Genomic DNA, 21,712 nt, shown 5'->3' with positions numbered 1-21,712 from the left:
AATTTTTTTTTCTTCTTTTTTTTATAAATAGAACTTCATTCAGATAGAAGGCATAAAGAAGACAAGGCTTGGATACAAAGTAGCCAAAACCGAGTGGAATATGACCATGCTATTTTTAATTCTATAGACAGGTCTTCGAATCTAGGGTATGGGCATAGCCAAATATTCCCTAGAAAAAGTATTGTAAACATAGCAAATATGATGAGTGGACAAAAAAAACAAATGTCCTTGGGTTGATAACAAAAAAGGGGAGAGCGCATACTAGACAAAGCCCATGCTTTCCATCCATGAGGCTTATGTGGTCAAATCTAACCAGGGTGATCTTCTTAGCAGGGCTAGGTCTTCCATGCTGGACTTGCATAGAAGAATAGACAAGGGAGAGCCGAGATGATTTGGTGGGGGACTCTCTGAATGCTAAGCCGAAAAACTCACAGCAGGTGATTTGAAGTAGTAAAAGAATCAATTTTGGGGGTTTGCCTTGGTATTTATAGAGTTTAGCTAGTGACTATGGTGGTTGTGGAGAGTACCAAATTTGGCAAATGTCCATGCTTGGAAGGAGAGCTTAACTAGGAAGTTGGTACCTTGTTTGAGTAGGAGATCTTTGGGAAGAGTCCAAATAGAAAACTGACTCCCTATTTGGAGAGTCTAGAAAAGGCTAGAAATCTCTTCTTGCACTCCAAGGGATAAGATTCGTTGTGCTGGAGATGATATCTACTGGGTTAGGTGATCCGTGATTCTTGGGATTGCCCCGTAACTATGGGGATCAGATCTGACCACCCAATGGATGACCTGGATGGTCGTCCATGAGGCTGGGTGACCTGCAGAGTCAGCCATAAGATTGGGCAACCCGGAGGGTCGATGAACAGACAGGGTGACCTTAAGGGTGGGCCAAAAGACAAGGCAACCTGAAGGATCGGCCAAGAGATAGGGGGACCTCTAGGGTCAGTTGCTTTGGTCTTTTTTTGTGTGCTGGCCAATATTTGGCTCATCATAATCTCCCCAACTCCAACAGGTCGGCTCATCTTGTTGGAGTTATAGTGCCTCGGATCAACATAAGTCATGGAGGCTTAGTACAAGTGGTTTTTCCTTGGATCATCTCTTAGTGTTGGAGCTAGAAGAGCATGTAATACATCCATACAACAACCACAACTCCTTTGGGAAATCCACTACTATCTATAAGTGGGGTCGATCATTGTGGAATCTTAGGAGTGCTAAATGTCTTCGAATTTGGACCATTCATTCCAATAAAATTTAGTTGTTCATTCCACCAACTTAACCCCTATAAATAGGAGAGGTGTTATCCTTCATTTTTATCATGGTCTAGTTAGCTCTGAAGCTCGGCTCGACTCGATTCTAAGTGCTTTGCTCATCCTCAGCTAGCGTTCGACTCAGAATCATGTCGCAAGCTAAGGGTCATAACTTCGGCTTGTTGATAATAAGTCATTATGTCTTCTCATCATCCATCCCTATTGAGGATTTTCCTCAGTTCATCCCTCAATGAGGGGTGGTCGAGTCATTCCCCGTAGGGTTTATAGATGACAAACCTACCCCCATGGCCACTGTCGGCCTTGAGACATCTTGTGTGACTCAGCTGAACTCCGACCTTGCAGTGCCTGCAGGTCACTTGGCTAAAGCCTCGGTTCCTAAAGAGAGGCAGGAATCCTCAAGTGAGGATTCAGAATCTTTCGAGTCCAAAGAGGAAGAAGAAAGTGAGCAGGGATCTACCTCCTCTGTGGGGAACCAATGCAAGGTCAATTTCATTAGGAGCACACTCTCTATGCATGCTTTGAATGACATCAAAGACAAATATGTGATAAAGGAGAACATCGATCTTAGAGTGCCTAATAGGGATGAGGTGGCAGATTCCTGTGATGGGTTCGAGGTGTGTCTGTACTAGGTTGCCTTTTCTTCTGATTGACTTTGTTTATGCGGTGGTGTGACATTGGCATTTGTCGCCTGACCAATTGATGTTGAACTCCTAAAGTATTGTCCTGAGGTTCGATGTGCTTGTCTTGAAGTTGGACCAACCCACGACTACGAATGTCTTTCCCTACTTCTTGCAGGAACTCATGGTGGTACTACTTAACCTGTTGAGAGAGAAAGAAACCTTAGGGTGCGATCAAGTAATTAACTAGTAAGTTATTGTGACAAGAAGTTGTCCTAGGCTTTCCTTGCATCTTGCACAGAACAACAAACACAAGAGAGTGAGCATCAGGATGTTCTGGTTGTGGACAATTTGATGCCTAAATCAGATCTCCCCACAAATAGAAATTCTAGGTAGAATGGAAAAGTATCCATCCCTGTGAAGGAGGGCTTACCTGGGTATTCGTAGTTGTAAAGTGGTGGCAATGGAGAGTCCCAAATAGGTGAGTCTCCTAATCCTGGTAGGAGTCCTAGTACAGTACGAGTTACACTCAGAGAGTGCGTAGATGGTAGCTTTTCTAATTGCAGGAACCTTCTATATCCTGCTTGATGAGGGATATCTCCTTCCTTTTAAGGAAGATTAGGAGTCCTTGTAGGTAATCTTTCCTAATTAGGATAGATCTGCTCTTTGCTTGGAGTATTTGATTAGGAGTGAATTTTCTTATAGTGAATAAGTTTCCTTTATCCAAAGATTCTTTGAGCAACGGTGGTTCAGCCCCTCAATTATCCAGCTACTTCTTCTGAGCGCCCGGTGGCCAATCGATCTACCACGTGCCAGCCTATAGATGTAATTGTAGTTCGATAGCTCAATTGTTGACCTCAGTGGCTCAGATGTGGTCTGTCCACTCGAATGTGGCTCAGTTGTCATTCTTGACAACTAAGATGTAGTTTGGCCACTCACTAATTGACCTACAGATGCAGACATACTTTGGTCTTTCTGGACAAACTACATATAAGGACATAGGTTGGCCGTCCTACACCAAACCTACAATAATGGGCTATCTAGGGAATGCAACTCGATCACTCAGCTGCCAATCCACAAGTGTAGGCGTAGCTTGGTTGTTAGATAGTTGAGTCCATCCCGATTGATTTTTTGGGTCCTGAGACTGGCTTGTCTTGGTGAGTAATTTTTTCCATAACGAAATGACCCCCACTCCTACTAAGCCGCTTGTGGTTGGTTAGAGTAGTAGACCACCCTTGAACCGGCTTCCACTCAAACCCGCCCGAGCAGTAAACATAATCCTAACCCATCATAGTTGTCTAAACGACTAGTGGTGGTTACCAAGCCACTAGAGATGGTCACGTCGGGCGGTGGCGTTATTCTCATAGAAGAAGCCGAACAAGCACTATTGTGAGGAGAAATCAACTACCATATACCTATCCACCTTTTTGGTTTTTGAACTCTAGCTTTTTTTCCATTAATGCTTTGTGTATTTCCCAAGCCCAGTTGTTAGGCGGTAGTAGCTTTTTAATGATTGAGAGATATGTTATTAATGGGTTGATGAATAATGTTATGCCATGTCATCAATCGTGCCGTTGGTTGAGTGTTGAAGAGCCGAACCATTGTGCTTGCCCGGTTCGAATCTTATGCTTCTCTGTAAGGGCCATCAAATAATGGACTAGTATTTAATGCCCCCCAATCAATTGAGTGTTTATATGTCCTTCTAAGTACCTCTTATTCTTATTCTTCTTCTCTGATTGTTGCGAGTGTGTTCTTGCAAGCTCTTCCATTCTTTGTAAGTGTCCTCGAGGATTCACCGACATTGCTCTTTATCTCATTTCTTCCATTCTCTGTAAATTTTTTCAGGTATTCGTAGGCACTGCTCCTCATCTCATTTCTTCTTTGTTCAAGACCATTCCCGGCACAAGCGCTTCTCCTTTTCTCTTGCTAGACTTCACTCGACTGCCAGTAAGCCCTTTCCTTACCTATCTCAATTTCCATTTCTTTGGTTTCTTCTCAAATTTTTAAAACATTGCTACTTATTCTTCTACCATTAATGGCTTCCTCAAGTAGAGACCTGGCAATGGAGATCGGGGTGATCATTGCTGCCAGTAGCCCTTTCCTTGTCTATCTCAATTTCCATTTCTTTGGTTTCTTCTCTGGTTTTTATAGCACTACTACTTCTTTCTGCCATTAATGGCTTCCTTAAGTAGAGACCCAGAAATGGAGATTGGGGTGATCACTACTCCTCATCCCCTTTATTCTTTGTTCGTGACCATTTTCGGCACTAGTGCTGCTCATTTTCTCTTGCTAAACTTCACTCGACCGCCAGTAAGCCCTTTCCTTGCTTATCTTTGTTTCCATTTCTTTGGTTTCTTCTTCGCTTTTCATAGCACTGCTACTTCTTCTTCTACAGTCAATGGATTCCTTAAGTAGAGACCCATAGATGAAGATCGAGATGATCACCATTGCCAATAGGGCCACTTTCACTGCACCTCAAATAAAGAACCCCCTAGGGGATGTAATAGAGTCCATCCCTGCAGTCATCCCTATCATGGCTCTGTCTACAATGGTGGGGACGAGTTTAGTAGTTCCCAACATCTTTCGAGGGATTTATCCTGCCTTTACCAGTCCCACAGTGCTGGCCTAAGATGCAAAAAAAATTCCATAGTCATATAACCAAGGGGGACCTTGTTAGGGCTAGAAAATCCTACCACATCCCCGATTCATCCCTATCACAGCTTCATCTACAATGGTGGGGCCGAGTTTAGTAGTTCCCAATGCCTTTTGAGGGATTGGTCCTGCCTTTACCCATCCCTCAGTGCTAGGCTATGATGCTAAAAATTTCCATAGCCATATAACCGAGTGGCAACTTGTCAGGATTAGAGAATCTTACCACATCCCAATTCAATCACCCTCCGAGCTCCTTCTGTGAATAAGAAGGCATACATCCTGGTTAGCAACAAGGTGTGCATGTATAAAGAGTTTTTCACTGGTGGAATCTAATTTCCTATCCACCTTTCGCTGAGTGAGATCTTCGCCTACTTCGTTATTTGGCCTCTATCACTCATACCCAGTGGGTGGTGGAATGTGCTGGGATTTTGTGCCCTCGTGTTCGGCCTAAACCAAGAGAATTTTTTCAATCTGTTCCTAGCTTGTTTTCACCTGAATACACAAGGCCATTGCCTTGGCTGGTACACCCTGAGCCAGCGTGTGAAAGTCAGACTTTTATAGGGCAACCCTTCTTCCATCAAGGGATGGAAGAACATGTTCTTTTTTTACATTAGGGTTTGAAGGTTTACCGGCCTATAATGTCTAGTATAAGCCCAACATTACAATGGTGAATATTTGAATTTTAAAAGAAACCATAAGGAGAGCAGCCACTTTATTTTAAGCTTCTTTTAGTAATGCAAAAGTGTAACATTGATTATGGCGATCTACTTCTAATTACCGTCCAAACACAAAGGTATCTAAAAGTGTCCTAACCAACACATCTAGGGAAATTAGAATTGAAATTGTAATAAAAATTGAATGACCTAACCATTCACATCTAAGAATTTGAATACTCAAAACACGCAATCAAAAAGCAAATAACTGAAAGTAAAAGTGCTGAAATAAAAAGTGCTGAAAAGTAAAATAAAAAGGGGATAAAGCTAGAGAGAGGCACACAAGTAGGTATCTCTATTTAGCCCGAGGGATGCACCATAAATAATATGAGCTTCCCTACTTGACCAAAGAGTACTCTTACAAAGGCTTTTCTACTTGGCTTTAGGGGAAGGGATGCAATATAAATAATCAAAATAAAAGGATGGTTCCATGGCTAGAGAGGGGCAAAGCCAACACAAGCATCTAGCCAAGGACCTTGGGGGAAAGGGAAAGCAATAACATAAAACTGAAAATTTAAAACCTAATTTAAGAATGATGGGTAGAAAGAAAAGGGAATGAGAGGGGGGGGGGTGAGAAGACTACTGTAGAAGTCTACTTACTTGAACTTCCATCCTTCAATCCTTGAATTAATATAATTTGATTGAATTGAAATACTACTAGTCCTAAAAATCAGATCTAAACTAAATCAAATCTGAAATTGATAGGACTAGAGAAGACAAATCTAGAAGAGAAAAACTGAACTTGAAAGAGATGCTCCACAACTTGTTTTTGTCACCTAGAACTAAGCCTAGAAATAGAAATTGAAATTATTACACATTTGAATAACTTGCACAATAAAATAAAAGGCTCGCATTAATCAAAATAAAAGACTTGCATTAATAAGAAAAAAAGATTAAAAAAGTGCTTGCATAAAAAACTAAGGCAAAGAACTAAAGAGAAAAAGAGAGCACAACTAAAAACCTAGAAGAAGAGAGGAAGAGAGGGACACCCCTTTAGGGTTTGGTGGACTCCCTTTTTTAAGGAATAGGGAAGAGAGGAGGATAGCCAAGGGTGGATCCCCTTCAACGATTTTGTGGTGAGGTGGAGGGAGGAGAATGGAGAAAAAATAGGAAATATTCTTATTTCCTTGTATTTTTGTTTTTTCTTTTTTTTTTTTCTCTTTTTTTTCTCTCTCTTCTTCAAACTTGCACACAAACCTCTTGGCCGAATTTTCTATGCTTGCTTTTATTTGGATAATATTCTATCTTATTTGGAAATTCTTTCCATAACCCTTGTCTTTAAGTAGGTAAGTAGGAGAGAGAAAATCTTCCAAAAAATAACAGCCAAGAGGTTCGAACTTGAGACCTCTTAGTGAGTAAGGGATTTTTGCACACCACAACTCACCAACTATGCTAGGTAATTGTTGTTACCAAAAAAGAATCTTCAATCGCTCAATGAGGGGTCCATCGATCCTTGTTGGTAGCTTGGAATATTTTTTATACTCTGAGACAATTGCAAAAGGGCTGGTTCTGCATCTCGGTTCAGTTTTGATCCATTATTCTTTTTCTGGCCCAAAAAGAATAATCGCGTGTACGGGTGTCTAAATGAATGTGTACTTTTAATGTAACACATCTATCTTTCTCATAATTTTGTCCTCTTCATAGCTATGAAAAGAAACGGGACCTCTTTATGTATAAAATTGGAGTTATGGCGCTCGATAGTCTTTAAGGCCTTTAAAATACAAAACCTACAAAAAGAGAGAAAAACCCAAGGTAGCTCCATTCTAAATATGTAAAATGCATGCTTTTATACCCTAGATTTCACACGTAAATGTTCTCATCAGAATTCCCCTACACTTAGACTTTGCTAGTCCTCGAGCAAGACAACAAGAAAAAGAATAAAAAGTAAATAATAAAAGACCTAACTCACTTTTGTAGGAATCACGGTTGCACTTAGCATGTGCAACAAGCCTTTAAACCACCAGGTCACTCCTAGAGGATGAGATGTGTCTCGTGGGTGTTTGCAATGAATATACACCCAAAATAAATAAAAAAATCCCAACCTTGGCTAAAGGTAAGGGCCTACCGATCCGAAGCAAAGATAATTGCTCTTACACTTGATTTAGGGACCCCCACACTTGAATTTTTATCACCCCATATCGATTTCAGGCAGAAGTATATTTCTTTAATTTGGAACTCACATGGTCTCTTTCAAAACATCCTTCTCTTAAGGCAAGACTACTTGTGAAGTAATAGGGAACCAAGGACTAAGGTGTTGGAGTGTTTTTGACCAAACATGTTACCAAGGCATTGATGACATTTACATATACTTTCTTGCTATGTGGTTTTCTTTCTCTTTTTTTTTCATAATAAGTTCTATCCTACTCCACTAATGTTGGTCGGAATGATATGGTGGAGCAAACACCAGACACCCAAGTTACTGTGTAGCTTCGTTTTTTGCATATGCCCACATAGACTGTGATGCTAGAGTTCTTTCAGAAGTTTCGTCCCTAGGAATTTTGATCTAGACACCATACTTCTTGAGGCACAATGCCCTGTCTAGTTCTAAGGAAATCAACTCTTACTTTTCATTTATATCACTTTCCACACTTCATTTAAAATTGTGTATTTGTCAACTTATGCCATTCTAAAAAGAAAGTGTCAACTCCAAATCAAGAGTACAAGGAACCCATAGATTTACATAAGTGTCAACTCCAAAGCAAGAGTACAAGGAACCCACAGATTTACATATGGTCCAACACTATACAACAAGGGTTTCTTACTTTTCAAAAGAGAGTCCCATCTCAAGACACAGGCTTGTTTCTTTTTTTCTCAACAGGGTTTTTATGTGTTCAAGATGGGAACCTTAATAAAAAATTCTTACATTCATACATCAAGCAACCGAATGGTATGATCATTAGCCAAAAGCTAAAGTAGGACATATATCCTTAGCAAGCTTAAAGATGAAAGAAAAACAAACAAAAACCAAGGGAAAAAAGAAAAAACAAAAAGAAATTGGTTTCTTTCCCCCATACTTAAGTCATGCAATGCCTTCAATGCATGAAAAGAATTAAAAGAAAAGATGATGCAAAGGGTATACCTGATTAAAAGTTAGTCATCAGTGAGGTTCATAGAGATCCATGACCTCTTCACTAGCAGTAGTAGGAAACTCAAGAAATGGCTTTAAGCACTAACCATTGACCTTGGAAATTGCACCTGTGCTAGGGTTCAAAATCTCCACAATCCCATGGGGATATACATTATGGATAAAATGGGCCATCCCATCGGGATCTAAGCTTACCAGGGAAAAGGTGCAACCGAGAGTTGTACAATAAGACCTTATCACCAATTGTAAAAGATTTACATAGAATGTGTTTATCATGGAAGGCTTTAGTCTTTTCTTTGTAGATCCTAGAACTTTCATAGGCATCATTCCTAAGTTTCTCCAACTCAGATAGTTGGAGCCTACGATGAATACCCGCATTAGATAAATCAAAGTTGAGCTTCTTAATGGCCCAAAAGGCCTTACGCTCCAACTCAACTGGTAAGCGACATACTTTCTCATACACCAGATGGTAAGGAAATTGACCAAGGTCGGTCTTGAATGCAATCCGATGGGCCTACAAGGCATCAATGAATCTAAGGGACCAATCCTTACGTTGGGATTAAGAGTTTTCTCCAAGATTTATTTGATCTGCCTATTAGACACCTCCACTTGGCCACTAGTTTAGGGGTGATAAGGGGTAAATAACTTATGTGTAATCCCATACTTTTTCATTAAGGCCTCAAAAGGCCGATTACAAAAATGAGTACCCCTGTCACTAATTATAGCACATGATGTACCAAAGCGGGAAAAGATGTTTTCTTTGAGAAACTGGACCACCACTTTATGATCATGAGATTTACAAGGTATGACCTCTATCCATTTAGAAACATAATCAACAGTCAAAAGTATGTACAAATTCCCAAAGGAATTAGGGAATTATCCCATAAAATCAATGCCCCACACATCAAAGATCTCAACTATCAGAATAGGGTTGAGGGGCATCATGTTCTTCTTATTGATATGGCCAAAAGATTGGCAAGTGGCACAAGCCTTGTAAAAATCAAAAGCATCTCTAAAAAGAGTGGGCCAATAAAATCCGCATTGGAAACCTTTGCAGCAGTCTTCTTAGGTCCAAAGTGTCTACCACATGCATAATTATGAAAAAAGATAAAATTACGTGTTACTCATGATTAGGCACATAAGGTCTGATAATTTGGTCAAGACAAACTTTGAAAAGATAGGGATCATCCCAAAAGAAATGCTTAACTTGTCAAAGGAATCGATAGCTATCTTGGGTGGATCAGTGATCTGGAGTTACAACTGAAACTAAGAAGTTGACAATATCAGCAAACCATGGTTCACTAGACACAACAAGTAATTATTCATCCAAAAAGTTCTCGTTAACTGAAGAATTGACAGTTAAGGAATTGGGAAGGCAGGATAAATGGCCTGCAACTAGGTTTTTAACTCCTTTCTTATTCCTAATTTCCAAATTAAACTCTTGCAAAAGTAAAACCCACCTAATGAGATGGGCTTTGGCATCCTTCTTCTGAACTAGGTATCTAAGAGCAGAATGGTCGGTATACACCACCACATGTGAACCAACTAAGTAACATCAAAACTTTTTTAACTCAAAGATAACAACTAAAAATTCTTTTTCAGTGGTTGTATAGTTGAGTTGTGCATCATTTAGGGTCCTACTAGCATAGTAAATGACATTGGATAGCTTATTAATCCTTTGACGCAAAACCGCTTTATGAAAATATCATAAGCATCATACATTAGTTCAAAAGGTTGAGTCCAAATAGGTGGTTGAACAATGGGTGCATTGGTCAATTCCTTCTTAAGGTGCTTGAAGGATTCTAGGCACTCTTTAGAAAACTCAAAAGTTTGATCTTGGGCAAGTAGTGCAGTGAGAGGGCGTTCTAACTAACTAAAGTCCTTGATGAACCTTCTGTAGAAGCCAGTATGGCCCAGAAAAGATCGGACGTCCTTAACAAATTGGGGATGTGGTAAATTATCAATTAAATCCATTTTGGCTCTATCTACCTTAATTCTCTCCTTGGATACTACATGGCCTAAAATAATACCAGATTTAACCATAAAATGACATTTCTCCCGATTCAATACCAAATCCTTAGACATGCACCTTTTCAAAACTAGGAAAAGATGGTGAAGACACTCAAAATAGGAATTCTCATGAATCGAAAAGTCATCCAGAAATACTTATAAGAGTTTTTCAACCATGTCAGAAAAGATGCTCATCATGCATCATCGTTGGAATGTAGCAGGGGCATTACAAAGCCCAAAGGGCATACACCTGTAAGCAAATGGGCATGTAAAAGTGGTCTTATGTTGGTTCTCTAAAGCAATTGGGATCTGGTTATAGCTGGAAAATCCATCAAGAAAATGATAGTATCCATGTCCAACTAACCTCTCTAACATCTGGTCAATGAATGGCAATGGGAAGTGGTCCTTCTAGGTTGCTGCATTAAGTTTCCTATAGTCTATGCACACTCTCCACTCTGATTGGACATGGGTTGGAATTAGTTTATTATTCGCATTGGGAACTACAGTCACACCAGACTTCTTAGGCACTATGTGAACTAAGCTTACCCATTGGCTATTAGAAATAGGATAAATTATTCCATAATCCAAGCACTTTAGGATCTCTTTCTTAATGGCTTCCATCATCACTGGATTAGCTCTTCTTTGGGGTTCCGTGAATGGTTTGGAATCCTCCATAAGATGTATATGATGTTACACAATAGAAGGACTTATACCCTTGATATCAGCCATGGTCCATCCTAGGGCTTCCTTATTGTCTTTTAATACTTTAAGTAATTCCTCTTCCTAGCTAGAAGTCAAATCTGAAGAAATTATTACTGAAAGAGTCTAGTCAGGCCCTAGGAAAGCATACCTCAAATTAGATGGCAACTTCTTAAAATCTAGCTTAGGGGGATCAACTATGGAAGGTTTGGGAGTGAAATTGGAAAGGGGTCCTAAGGGCTCCACAGGTGTGTGAAGACTCAAGACTTCCTAAAAGAAATTTTTACTATCATCATCCAATTCATCCATACACTCTTGAAATTCTAAATCAAAATCAAGATCAAAGTTGGTAATTAAATCATCAAAAAAATCTAAAAATCCTCAAGCATATTGATCTCTTCTTCCATATGTGGTTGCTTGCCTATCCTAAACATGTTAAAATCAATAGTTTGGTTGCCAAAAGATAACCTCAGAAAACCATTCTGACAATTGATTAATGCATTACTGGTAGCCCGAAATGGTCTTCCTAGAATTATTGGTATCTCATGCTTGGTTGGGAAGGGCATAGTGTTTAACACAATAAAATCAACAAGGAAAACAAATTCCCCCACCTTAAGTAAGAAATCCTCAATCATCCCTTTAGGAATCTTAACAAACCTATCTGCCAACTGAAAAGTAGTTCCAGTGGCTTTCAATCCTCCCAATCCTAGTTGCTTATACACATGGTAAGGTAAAAGATTCACACTTGCGCCAAGGGCAAGTAAGGCATGCTCAATGTAGGTGTTGCTTATGACACAAGTTATGGTAGGGCTCCTTGGATCCTTATACTTGGCTGCTATAGGATGAGTAATTGTGGAATTAATGTTACCTGCGAAGAAAGCCTTTTTGGGCACAATCCTGATACGTTTGTGAGTACACAAATATTTTAGGACTTTTGCATAGGCGGGGATTTGGGATATGGCATCCAAAAAAGGGATGTTCACTACTACCTTCTTGAAGACTTCTAAAATTTTATCAATAGAAGCCGTCTTCTTTTTGTTTACCAAGCGATTAGGAAAGGGGACAGGGGGAACATAAAGATTGTTAGGGATTTGATCTTTTTTGGAAGAATCATGTTTGGTTTCCTAAAAAAAATCATCTTTAGCTGCTTTAGGTTCATCAGTCGAACCTAGAATAAGAGGCGCACTTGTGTCCTCAACAAAAAGAGAGTTAACAGGAGTAATGGATGGAGAAAATTTAGGAACACTCTGTTGGTACTCTCTACTAGTCCTAAGGGCATAAAAAAATATGACATTGGTTGGAGGCCCTTGTTAGATTTGACCTTGTACTACATTCAATGATGCATTAGGTGGTCCTAGTGAACTAACATATTGATGCCTAGGGTTAGGCTCTGGTTGACTAGGCAACGTTCCTTTCTCCCTCTCACACAAATTGAGATAACTTGGTAGAGTTCTCTCGTAAGATTTCGATGGCTTGTCATGAGGAAGGCCATATTCTTTTCCAAATCACTTACACTACTTGCCTCTCCAGTGTTGGAAAAACCAAGGGGTTGCTGATAAGATGATAGGAGAGGGGGCTTAGGAAAACTAGCCTAAGGTCCTACATTTAGCATAGGAAAAGTATTTGGGGTAAAATGTTGTTGTGCAAAGGGAGGCCTTTGGGGTCCAGGTTGTCCTTGACTATGGAAATTGGAAGGCCCTGCTTGGTTGCTCTGGTTCTAGGAGAAATTTCGATGATTTCTCCATCCTGAATTGTAAGTGTTACTATATGGATTATTTTGATATAGGGCATTAACACTGCCATTGGAAGTGCCCCCAGAAGTATTGGGGCATTCTTCTATAACATGTCTAGTGGACTGGCACCAATTGCACATCTTAACCATATTGACTGATTGTGGCTCTCTAAGAACAATAGACTCAATCCTTTTGATTAGGCTATCCAAGTGGGCTTCCTTGGCTACTATCCCATCCACAACATATCTTTTTCCTCCTATGGTTCTTTCACTCTCTTGGGTTGACTCCCACTCATGGGTTTTGCCAGCTAAGTCAAGTAAGAATTCCCATGCCTTTCCTTCATCTATAAAGGATGTGAATCCATCAGGACACATAGACTTTATCATTTGTTTAGTTGGGTAATCAATACCCTCATAAATTATTTGACATAAATGCCATAAGTCTAGGCTGTGGTGAGGGCATTCTAGGAGTAGATCCTTGAATCTCTCCATAAATTTGGAGAACGACTCACTAGGTTTCTGCCTGAATTGAAGACTGTCACTCTTAAGTTTATTGGTTTTATGAAAAGGAAAGAACTTTTTCAGGAAGACTATAGTAAACCCATCCAATGTGGTAATATAATTGGTAGGCAGACCATAGAGCCATTTCTTAGCTTGGGCCTTGAGCGCAAAAGTTATGAACCTTAATTTTATAGCATCATCAGTCAACTGTTGGACCTTAATCCGAACACAAACCTCCCCAAATTCCCTAAGGAATAGGTATGCATCCTCAGAGGGCAACCCATAAAAATGGAGTAACATAGTGATGTATTGAGATTTGAGCTCAAAATTATTGCCTTGGGCTTGTGGTAGAACTATGCAAGAAGGTTGGACTGCTCTAGCAGGGTAGAACCTATCTTTCAGAGATTTAAGTGGAGGGTTTTGCTGTTGGTCTCCCATATTGAAAGGTACTAAAGAGAGTATACATATCGGGTCCCTACATGTTGGATCTCTTCTTTCTAACATATTCTCAGTATTACGTACCCACATAGCACTCATGCAACAGAAAACTACCCACAACTAGGATAAGACAAGCACAAAAAATGATTTTTTTTTTATTTTTGATTTTTTAATTTTTTTGATTGAACTTTTTTTTTGGGATTTTTGGGAGCTTACCAACAGGGATTCGAGGTTGCTCAATTCCTGAGGTATTGCTACAGGGCGAAACCTGTCTAAGTTGTTCTTCTCAGGAATAAAATAAATTATAACTAAAAAGAAAACAGAGCACTCCAAATTATCAAAAGAAAGCAAAAAATAACATGGAATTGTCTCCCTAGCAATGACGTCGAAAACTTGTTTGAATTTTAAAAGTAACTGCAAGCGTACAGATCAGTGTAGCTAATGGGTCGAACACAAGGAGAGCAACCACTTTATTTTAAGCTTCTTTAGTAATGCGAAAGAGTAACGATTGATTATGGTGATCTACTCCTAACTATCATCTTAACACAAATGCATCTAAAAGCATCCTAACCAACACATTTAGGAAAATTGGAATTAAAATTACAATAAAAATTGAACAACCTAACCATTCACATCTAAGAATTTAAATACTCAAACCACGCAATTAAAAAGCAAATAATTGAAAGTAAAAGTGCTGAAATAAAAAGTACTGAAAAGTAAATAAATAAAATAGAAAGGGGAAAAAGCTAGAGAGAGGCACACAAGTAGGTATCTCTACTTAGCCCGAGGGATCCATCATAAATAATATGAGCTTCCCTACTTGACCAGAGAATACTCTTACAAGAAATTTTCTACTTGGATTTAGGGGAAGGGATGCAATATAAATAATCAAAATAAAAGGATGGTTCCATGGCTAGAGAGGGGCAAAGCCAACGTATGCATCTAGCCAAGGACCTTGGGGGAAAGGGAAAGCAATAATGTAAAACTAAAAATTTAAAACCTAATTTAAGAATGATGGGTAGAAAGAAGAGGGAATGAGAGGGGGGTGAGAAGACTACCGTAGAAGCCAGTACTTGAACTTCCATACTTCAATCCTTGAATTAAAATAACTTGATTGATTTGAAATATTACTAGCCCTAAAAACTAGATCTGAACTAAATCAAATCTGAAATTGCTAGGACTAGAGAAGACTAATTTAGAAGTGAAAAACTGAACTTGAAAGAGATACTCCACTGCTTGTTCTTGTCACCTAGAACTATGCCTAGAACTAGAAATTAAAATTATTACACCTTTGAATAACTTGAAAAATAAAATAAAAGGCTTACATTAATCAAAATAAAAGACTTACATTAATAAGAAAAAAAATTACGAAAGTGCTTGCCTAAAAAACTAAGACAAAGAACTAAAGAAAAAAAGAGAGCATAACTAAAAACCTAGAAGAAGAGAGAAAGAGAGGGACACCCCTTTAGGGTTTGGTGGACTCCCTTTTATAAGGAATAGGGGAGAGAGGAGGACGTCCAAGGGTCGATCCCCTTAGATGATTTTGTGGTGAGGTGGAGGGAGGAGAATGGAGAAAAAATAGGAAATATTATTATTTCCTTTTTTTCTTTCCTATTTTTTCTCTTTATTTTCTCTCTCTCTTCTTCAAACTTGCGCACAACCCTCTTGGCCGAATTTTCAAAAACTACGCTAGGTTGTTGTTGTTACCAAAAAAGAATCTTCAATCACTCAAGGGGGTCCATCGATCCTTGTTGGCATCTTGAAATATTCTTTATACCCTTGGGGCAACTGTAGATGGGCTGGTTTTGCATCTCAGTTCAATTCTGATTCATTATTCTTTTTCTGTCCCAAAAAGAATAATCGCGTGTACGGATGTCTAAACGAATGTATACTTTTAATGCAACACATCCATCTTACTAAAAATTTTGTCCTCTTCACAGTTATGAAAAGAAACGGGACCTCTTTACGTGTAAAATTGGAGATACGATGCTCGATAGTCCTTAAGGCCTTTAAAATAAAAAGCCTACAAAAAGAGAGTAAAACCCAAGGTAACTCCATTCTAAATATGTAAAATGCATACTTTTATACCCTAGATTTCACACATAAATGTGCTCATCATTGAACATTCGTCCCACACTCTTCTGTCTAAACGAGCAAAATCTTGTCGTGCTGTAAGAGGAAGTGTCACACCATTAACACTACTGAGATGGGTATTGAGAACTTTCTTGCTTGGCATGGCATGAGTGTAGGTGAATAGTTTGAGCAAGAGTTTCCTTTCTCTTTTTTAATTTTTTTTGTTGATTTCTTAGTTCTTTCTAATATTTTTTTTTTTTTTTGGTAGTGCCGCTCAGTCATCAGTCGTTGCAGGCTGCTTTTGCCAGCCACGAAGCCTGGAATAGGAGCCAGGAAGTGGTACAAAGGGAGTGAGAGGCTGAGGCAGCTGAGCACCTATAAGAGAGGTGCTGAAAGAGGAGAAGGGCTGAGGTAGAGGCTCCTTCCTTGGTGTGCTCCAGCCACTACGATCAAGTGGTTTCCTTGGCCTATCGAGGAATAGACTAATGAAGTAGCCCCTCTTGCTTTTTTAAGGATGAGGTCTCCGGGTTGGAACATCCTCTTCTTGACTCTTACATTGTAAAACTTGGTCGTTTGCTACTTGTAGGCTTCATTCATCATCATGGATTTTTCCCTCACTTTATCGATGAGATCCTCTGTTTTCAATTATCAAAAAAATCATGTAGATTATCTTCTCAAAGCTTCCACAATCTCTTCTCGAACCAAACATGAACCTTTCGATTCCATTTGGATCTCACGCTCAGTTTCTTATGGGCATTCCCCCCCCCTTTTTTTACTTTAATGAGCCACCTATCATCTCTTTTCTCTTCATATTAGATTCCAAATTTACAAATTCCAAAATCTCAAATGATCTCTGATTCAAGAGTAGAATATTCAGAGGACTCTTTGCGACTAGACAAAACATCTGCAATCATCAGCAAAGTTGTTTCTTTTTCTATTATTAATTTTTTTTAATCACAAAAAGTCTGCTTACTTTATCTTTATACATAAACATAGTAAATAAGTCACCAATTCAGCATTGAATAGAAAAATGCCCTCTAATTTTTTTATCCAATAAATGGTTAAATGGTCAAGTCATTTTATCGATATGAGTGTTCTATATTGAAAAGATTGCCAACTATTCATTTAAGGGAACAACATGGGTGGAGATGGATTTGCATAAAGACTGTAAAACTTGAGAATCTAAGGGTTATCCTTACCTGAACCTTTTCCGTGGCGACAATATATAGAAGCATTTAGGGATTTGTTGATGATCCATGATTACAAAGTTGATCAAGCCTCTAATATGAATTCTAAGTTAGCATGTAAGCCTTATTTATTCATTTCTTCATGAAATACTTTTATGCTTTAAGAAGTTTCCACCACCTCTACTGGTGCAAAGGATTTTATCTCATAGGCCAACCTAAACGGTGTTTCTCCCATAGGTGTTAAAGTCGAGGTCCTATATAACCAAAGTAAACTTAGTAGTTCTTCAGCCCACTTTCCTTTCTCTCTATCCAATCACTTCTTGATCCCATCTAGTAGGGTTCGATTCATTACTTTGGCCTTCATGTTGGACTATGGGTATACCACCATTGTGTTATAGAAGTCAATGTCGTATGTTCAGCAGAATCTTCTGAAAGTTGGGTTGTCAAATTATTTGACATTGTTAGTTAGCAAGATATTGGGTAGACCAAACTGGTATATCACGTCATCTCAGACGTATTTTTCCATGTTCTTCTAAGTGATTTGAGCCAATGGCTGAGCCTCCTCCCACTTTGTAAAGTAGTTAATTGCCACAATAAAGAATTTCACTCTTGTTCCCTTTGGGAACTGGTCAAGGATATCCATCCCTCACATTGTGAAAGGGATCGGGCTAGCACTGAGGTTAGCTGGTCGCAGGGTTATGAGTTAATGGGGCAAACATCTAACACTTAAAACACAACCGAATGAACCATATAGCATCCTGTTGCATCTTGGGCCAGTGGAATCCCTATCGTAAGACTTTATGGCTAGAGCTTGGCCCACCATGGGACTTCTATAGATTCCTTCATGGACTTCTCACAACACTTTCTTGGGGCGAGGCATGTTAGCAGAGCGTCTATGGTCAATCTTTTGTAAAGCACCACTTTCTAACGAGTAATTGGTGGCTGGTATTTTTATTGTTCCAGCCTCTGTTCGGTCTTCCAGAAATTATTCGTTCTTAAGGTTCTTCATGATTGGGTCCAGCCAACTAGGCTCGGTAATTGATGTAGCATTATTATTTTTTTTATGGGCTCGGCCAAGACTTCTATGTAGATCATGTCACCGAAGTTTCCATAGTCTACTGTGGACAACCTTAACAAGCCTCACCACCTGGAAGTTGCTTGACCTCAAAGTGATTGAATTGGGCAACAAGGCCCTTAGCTTCCCTGAGGTGGCTGGTCATTCTTTCTTCCTTTGCTTCATATTTTCCACTAACTTGGTTGGCGACTAATTGGGAGTTGCTGTGGACAAGCAGGTCCATGGCCAAGATAGCTTTAGGCACTACATTTTGTTAGTCCAGAGTGGCCAGGCAATGATGAAGTAGAATTCCCCTGAAACCTGATAGGATCCTTTAATTATAGCTAGAAGTCACTCCCCTTGACCTACACAATGTTCTAAGTTCCCATGTTGGTTTAGGAGGTAATAATTTGACAAATATGTTTTCAAAATATAGTTAATGACTTTGACATACTTAGAATAAACCAAGACCAACCTAAAGACCATAGTCCGATGACGAATGAGTCTCATTTGGCCTATGGCAGATGTCGGACAAAGTCCATTTTGTGTCAAGAAAATCCTAATTTGGGTCGATTCTATGATAAGATCATGATTTTGTGAATCTTTGCGAGAGATCTCTGCCATATCACTTCCTTGCTCCATAAGACTTGAATCTAGACATAACCTAAGACTCTAGAAGACACTAGAAACCTTGGAGACAAAGGAAAGCTTTGTCATGGCTATGGGAGAATATTTTCTTTCCATACATAGCCATATTGACCTCTATCCTTCAAGGAAAGATATCCCACAAGAATGGAAGCTTATGGACATTACCTTGGAAAAAATTAGTGCCTCAAAGGCTATAAATGCATGATACTCTCACGTTTTTTAAGGATCCCACATGAGCCCGCACTATTGAAAAGAAACAATACATATTACAAAACAACTTTTGGGGAGCCTTTTGTTGTTCTGCGCACTAGTTATGACTTGAGCCCTCCATAACTTGAGCCTAGATTGCTCTAATCCACCTTCCTCCTTCACAAAGGTTGTAGGTGATTGAGTCTATTTTCTTTTTGTTTTAGTTTCATTAAAATTTTTCTCTAGGAATTTACACTCGTTATACTGAGCACAGGTCACTACTGCTCTCAGTAGGGTAGTGGTGTTGTTTATAGTTATATATGTTGTAATAATAGGTTTTAGGAAAAGTTTTAGTTAGCAAACAGACCCTAAGGGGTTTAACGGTCTTTGTAATTCTCTAGAACCTTCTCTCCATAGTTATAAATAAAGAGGGCAAGTGTCATATGAGACACAAGTAATTACCCTATCCAACACGGTATTAGAGCTATAGGATCCGAAACCCTAAGGGCTCTCCCTCTTCTCCTTCGCTTTGCCTCTTTCTCATCTCTCTCTCTTCCAATGCTTCCTTCATATGTGCCTTCCTCCATCTCTCTTCATTTGCTTCTCTCTCGTGGTGCGAGCTTCTTAAACCACCAAGAGGGTTTTATCTATCCTTCCCCTGGGCTCTCAGACTCTCTTTTACAATGATCTAAGAGACCCATAACCTTTATTTTTTCACTTTTTCAAGGTTTTCTCCTTGAAATAATTTTTTCTATTGCTGGGATGCTTTTTCCCTGCTTGATGCTCCAATCGTCTTGATGTTTGTTGTGATTGGTGCCCCTTATCTTTGTAGTGGTATGTACTGACCACTTTTTCATTTGATGTCTCCATTCTAGAGCTATCCCCAAAATCTTTTTCTGAGGGTTTTACCCTTTATTGATTTTTTGGGTTTTCTAGGTTTTTCTGATTATTTTGGTGCTTTCTCTATCTCTGGCTAGTGTCTCTTCTATTTGCACAACCCACTTGAGTAGTAACCACGTCTACCAGCTCATTTGCTTCTACTGGTGGAGACACCATGACTTTTCCTACCTTTTCTCCTTGTGCTATCAAGCTCAATAGCACAAACTACCTTGTGTGTCATGCCCAGTTTGCATCTCCATCAAGTCCCATGGCTATTATGGGTACCTCACTGGAACCACAAAGCGTCCGAACATAGGTCCTGAGATTGACAAGTGGGAGTGTGCCAACTCTCAGGTTATGGCCTTCCTTATCAACTCCATGTTGCCACAACTTTTGCATGGCTATCTTCTCATTGACTCCGCTACGAAGATCTGGAAGTCTGTCCAGGATATCTATTCCTAGGAAGGGAATGATGCTCAGGTCTTTGAGCTTTTCTAGAAGGTTCATGATCTGAGGCAGAGAGGGCTCACTCTGTCATAGTACTACTATAAGTTGCGGACACTATAGACTGAGTTAGATTTCTTTGAGGAGTATACTCCTTCCACCCCTGAAGATGTCACCAGTTTTTATAAGCGAGTAGACAAGATCAGGGTCTATGACTTTTTGGTAGGTTTGAATGTGGAGTTTGATCAACTGAGGTCCCAAGTTTTGAGTCGTATCTGCTTTCCTACCTTAGATCAAGTATATGTTGTGATCTAACTTGAGGACAGTCGACGTACCACTATGCTTCCACAACAAGTCACCACTCCTACTAAGAGATCTGCATTTATCTCTGGCACTCAGTCCCTTAGTGCAGCCCCACAATCTTATGCTTCCTCTACTAGGACTCCAGTGAAGTGCAATTACTATGGGAAGGAGTGTCACACCAAGGAGCACTGTTGGAAGCTTCATGGCCATCCTACTGATATATCTGAAAAAAGGTGAGGGAAGGGTCATGCGGGTACTTTTGGGTAGGCCAACCATATTGTGAGCCCTAACTTTGACTATACTCTTAGCATCTTAGTAGTCTCACTATTATCTGATGAGCTTACTGCTCTCCAATGCCTCTTGACACGTCCAGACTCTCCTGCACTAGCCACTGCAAGCTCTACTCATTTCACCCCTTCTGGGTCAGGATCTCCTTTTGTGGCCATACTATGTCTGTCCCTTCTACCTCTTGGATTATCGACTCTGGGGCTTCTGATCATATGACGTACCGTTTGCCTCTTTTTTCACAGTACACTACTTGTCTTGGTAATAGTAAGGTCAAATTGGCTAATGGGACTTATTCCACTATTTTGGGAAAGGGCTCCATTATCTGTACCCCTTCTTTATCTCTTTCTATTGTATTGTATGTTGTTTCTTTTCCCACTAACCTTTTGTTCATTAGTAGTCTTATTTCCATTCTTAATTGCAAAGTCACATTTTTCTTGTCTTATTGTGTTTTTCAGGATTAGGTGACAGGAGCAATGATTGGCTCTGGTAGGGTACGTAGTGGTCTGTATCTTCTTGATGATGACTCAGCATTAGTCTTTGGTCAAGATCTTCAGACATCTTCTACATCACCTCTCATCTCTGAGTTATTGCAGTGGCATCGTCGGTTGGGACATCCCCCTTTGGGACTTTAGCTAGAGTTTTTCCTTCTTTTAATATTTTTAATTCCAGTTAAAATTTTTTTTGTGAGGCATGTGTTTTGGCTAAACAAACTTGAATCACTTATTCTATTTTTAGAAATAAAATTGCCACTCCTTTTTCATTGATACATTCTGATATTTGAGGTCCATCCCACTATGTGTCTATCAATGGTTATCGATGGTTTGTCTCTTTTATTGGTTGCATTCTCGGACTACTTGGGTTCATATGATTTGAACCAAGGGCGAGACCTTTTATTACTTTCAGTAGTCTCACCGCATGGTTCAGACTCAGTT

General features: G+C 39.5%; 1 non-coding gene across 1 annotated transcript; it reads left to right on the top strand.

Moving 5' to 3' along the window:
• The first annotated feature begins 13,221 nt into the window (after positions 1–13,221).
• LOC122077622 lies at positions 13,222–13,328 on the top strand. The gene has a single exon (XR_006139869.1). It is a non-coding gene; the product is annotated as a small nucleolar RNA R71 (small nucleolar RNA).
• Positions 13,329–21,712: the final 8,384 nt, after the last annotated feature.

Source organism: Macadamia integrifolia, chromosome 4, assembly GCF_013358625.1.
Source record: "Macadamia integrifolia cultivar HAES 741 chromosome 4, SCU_Mint_v3, whole genome shotgun sequence".
NCBI lineage: Eukaryota > Viridiplantae > Streptophyta > Magnoliopsida > Proteales > Proteaceae > Macadamia > Macadamia integrifolia.
Note: the sequence above shows the minus strand (reverse complement) of the source record. Positions and strands in the feature narration are given on the sequence as shown.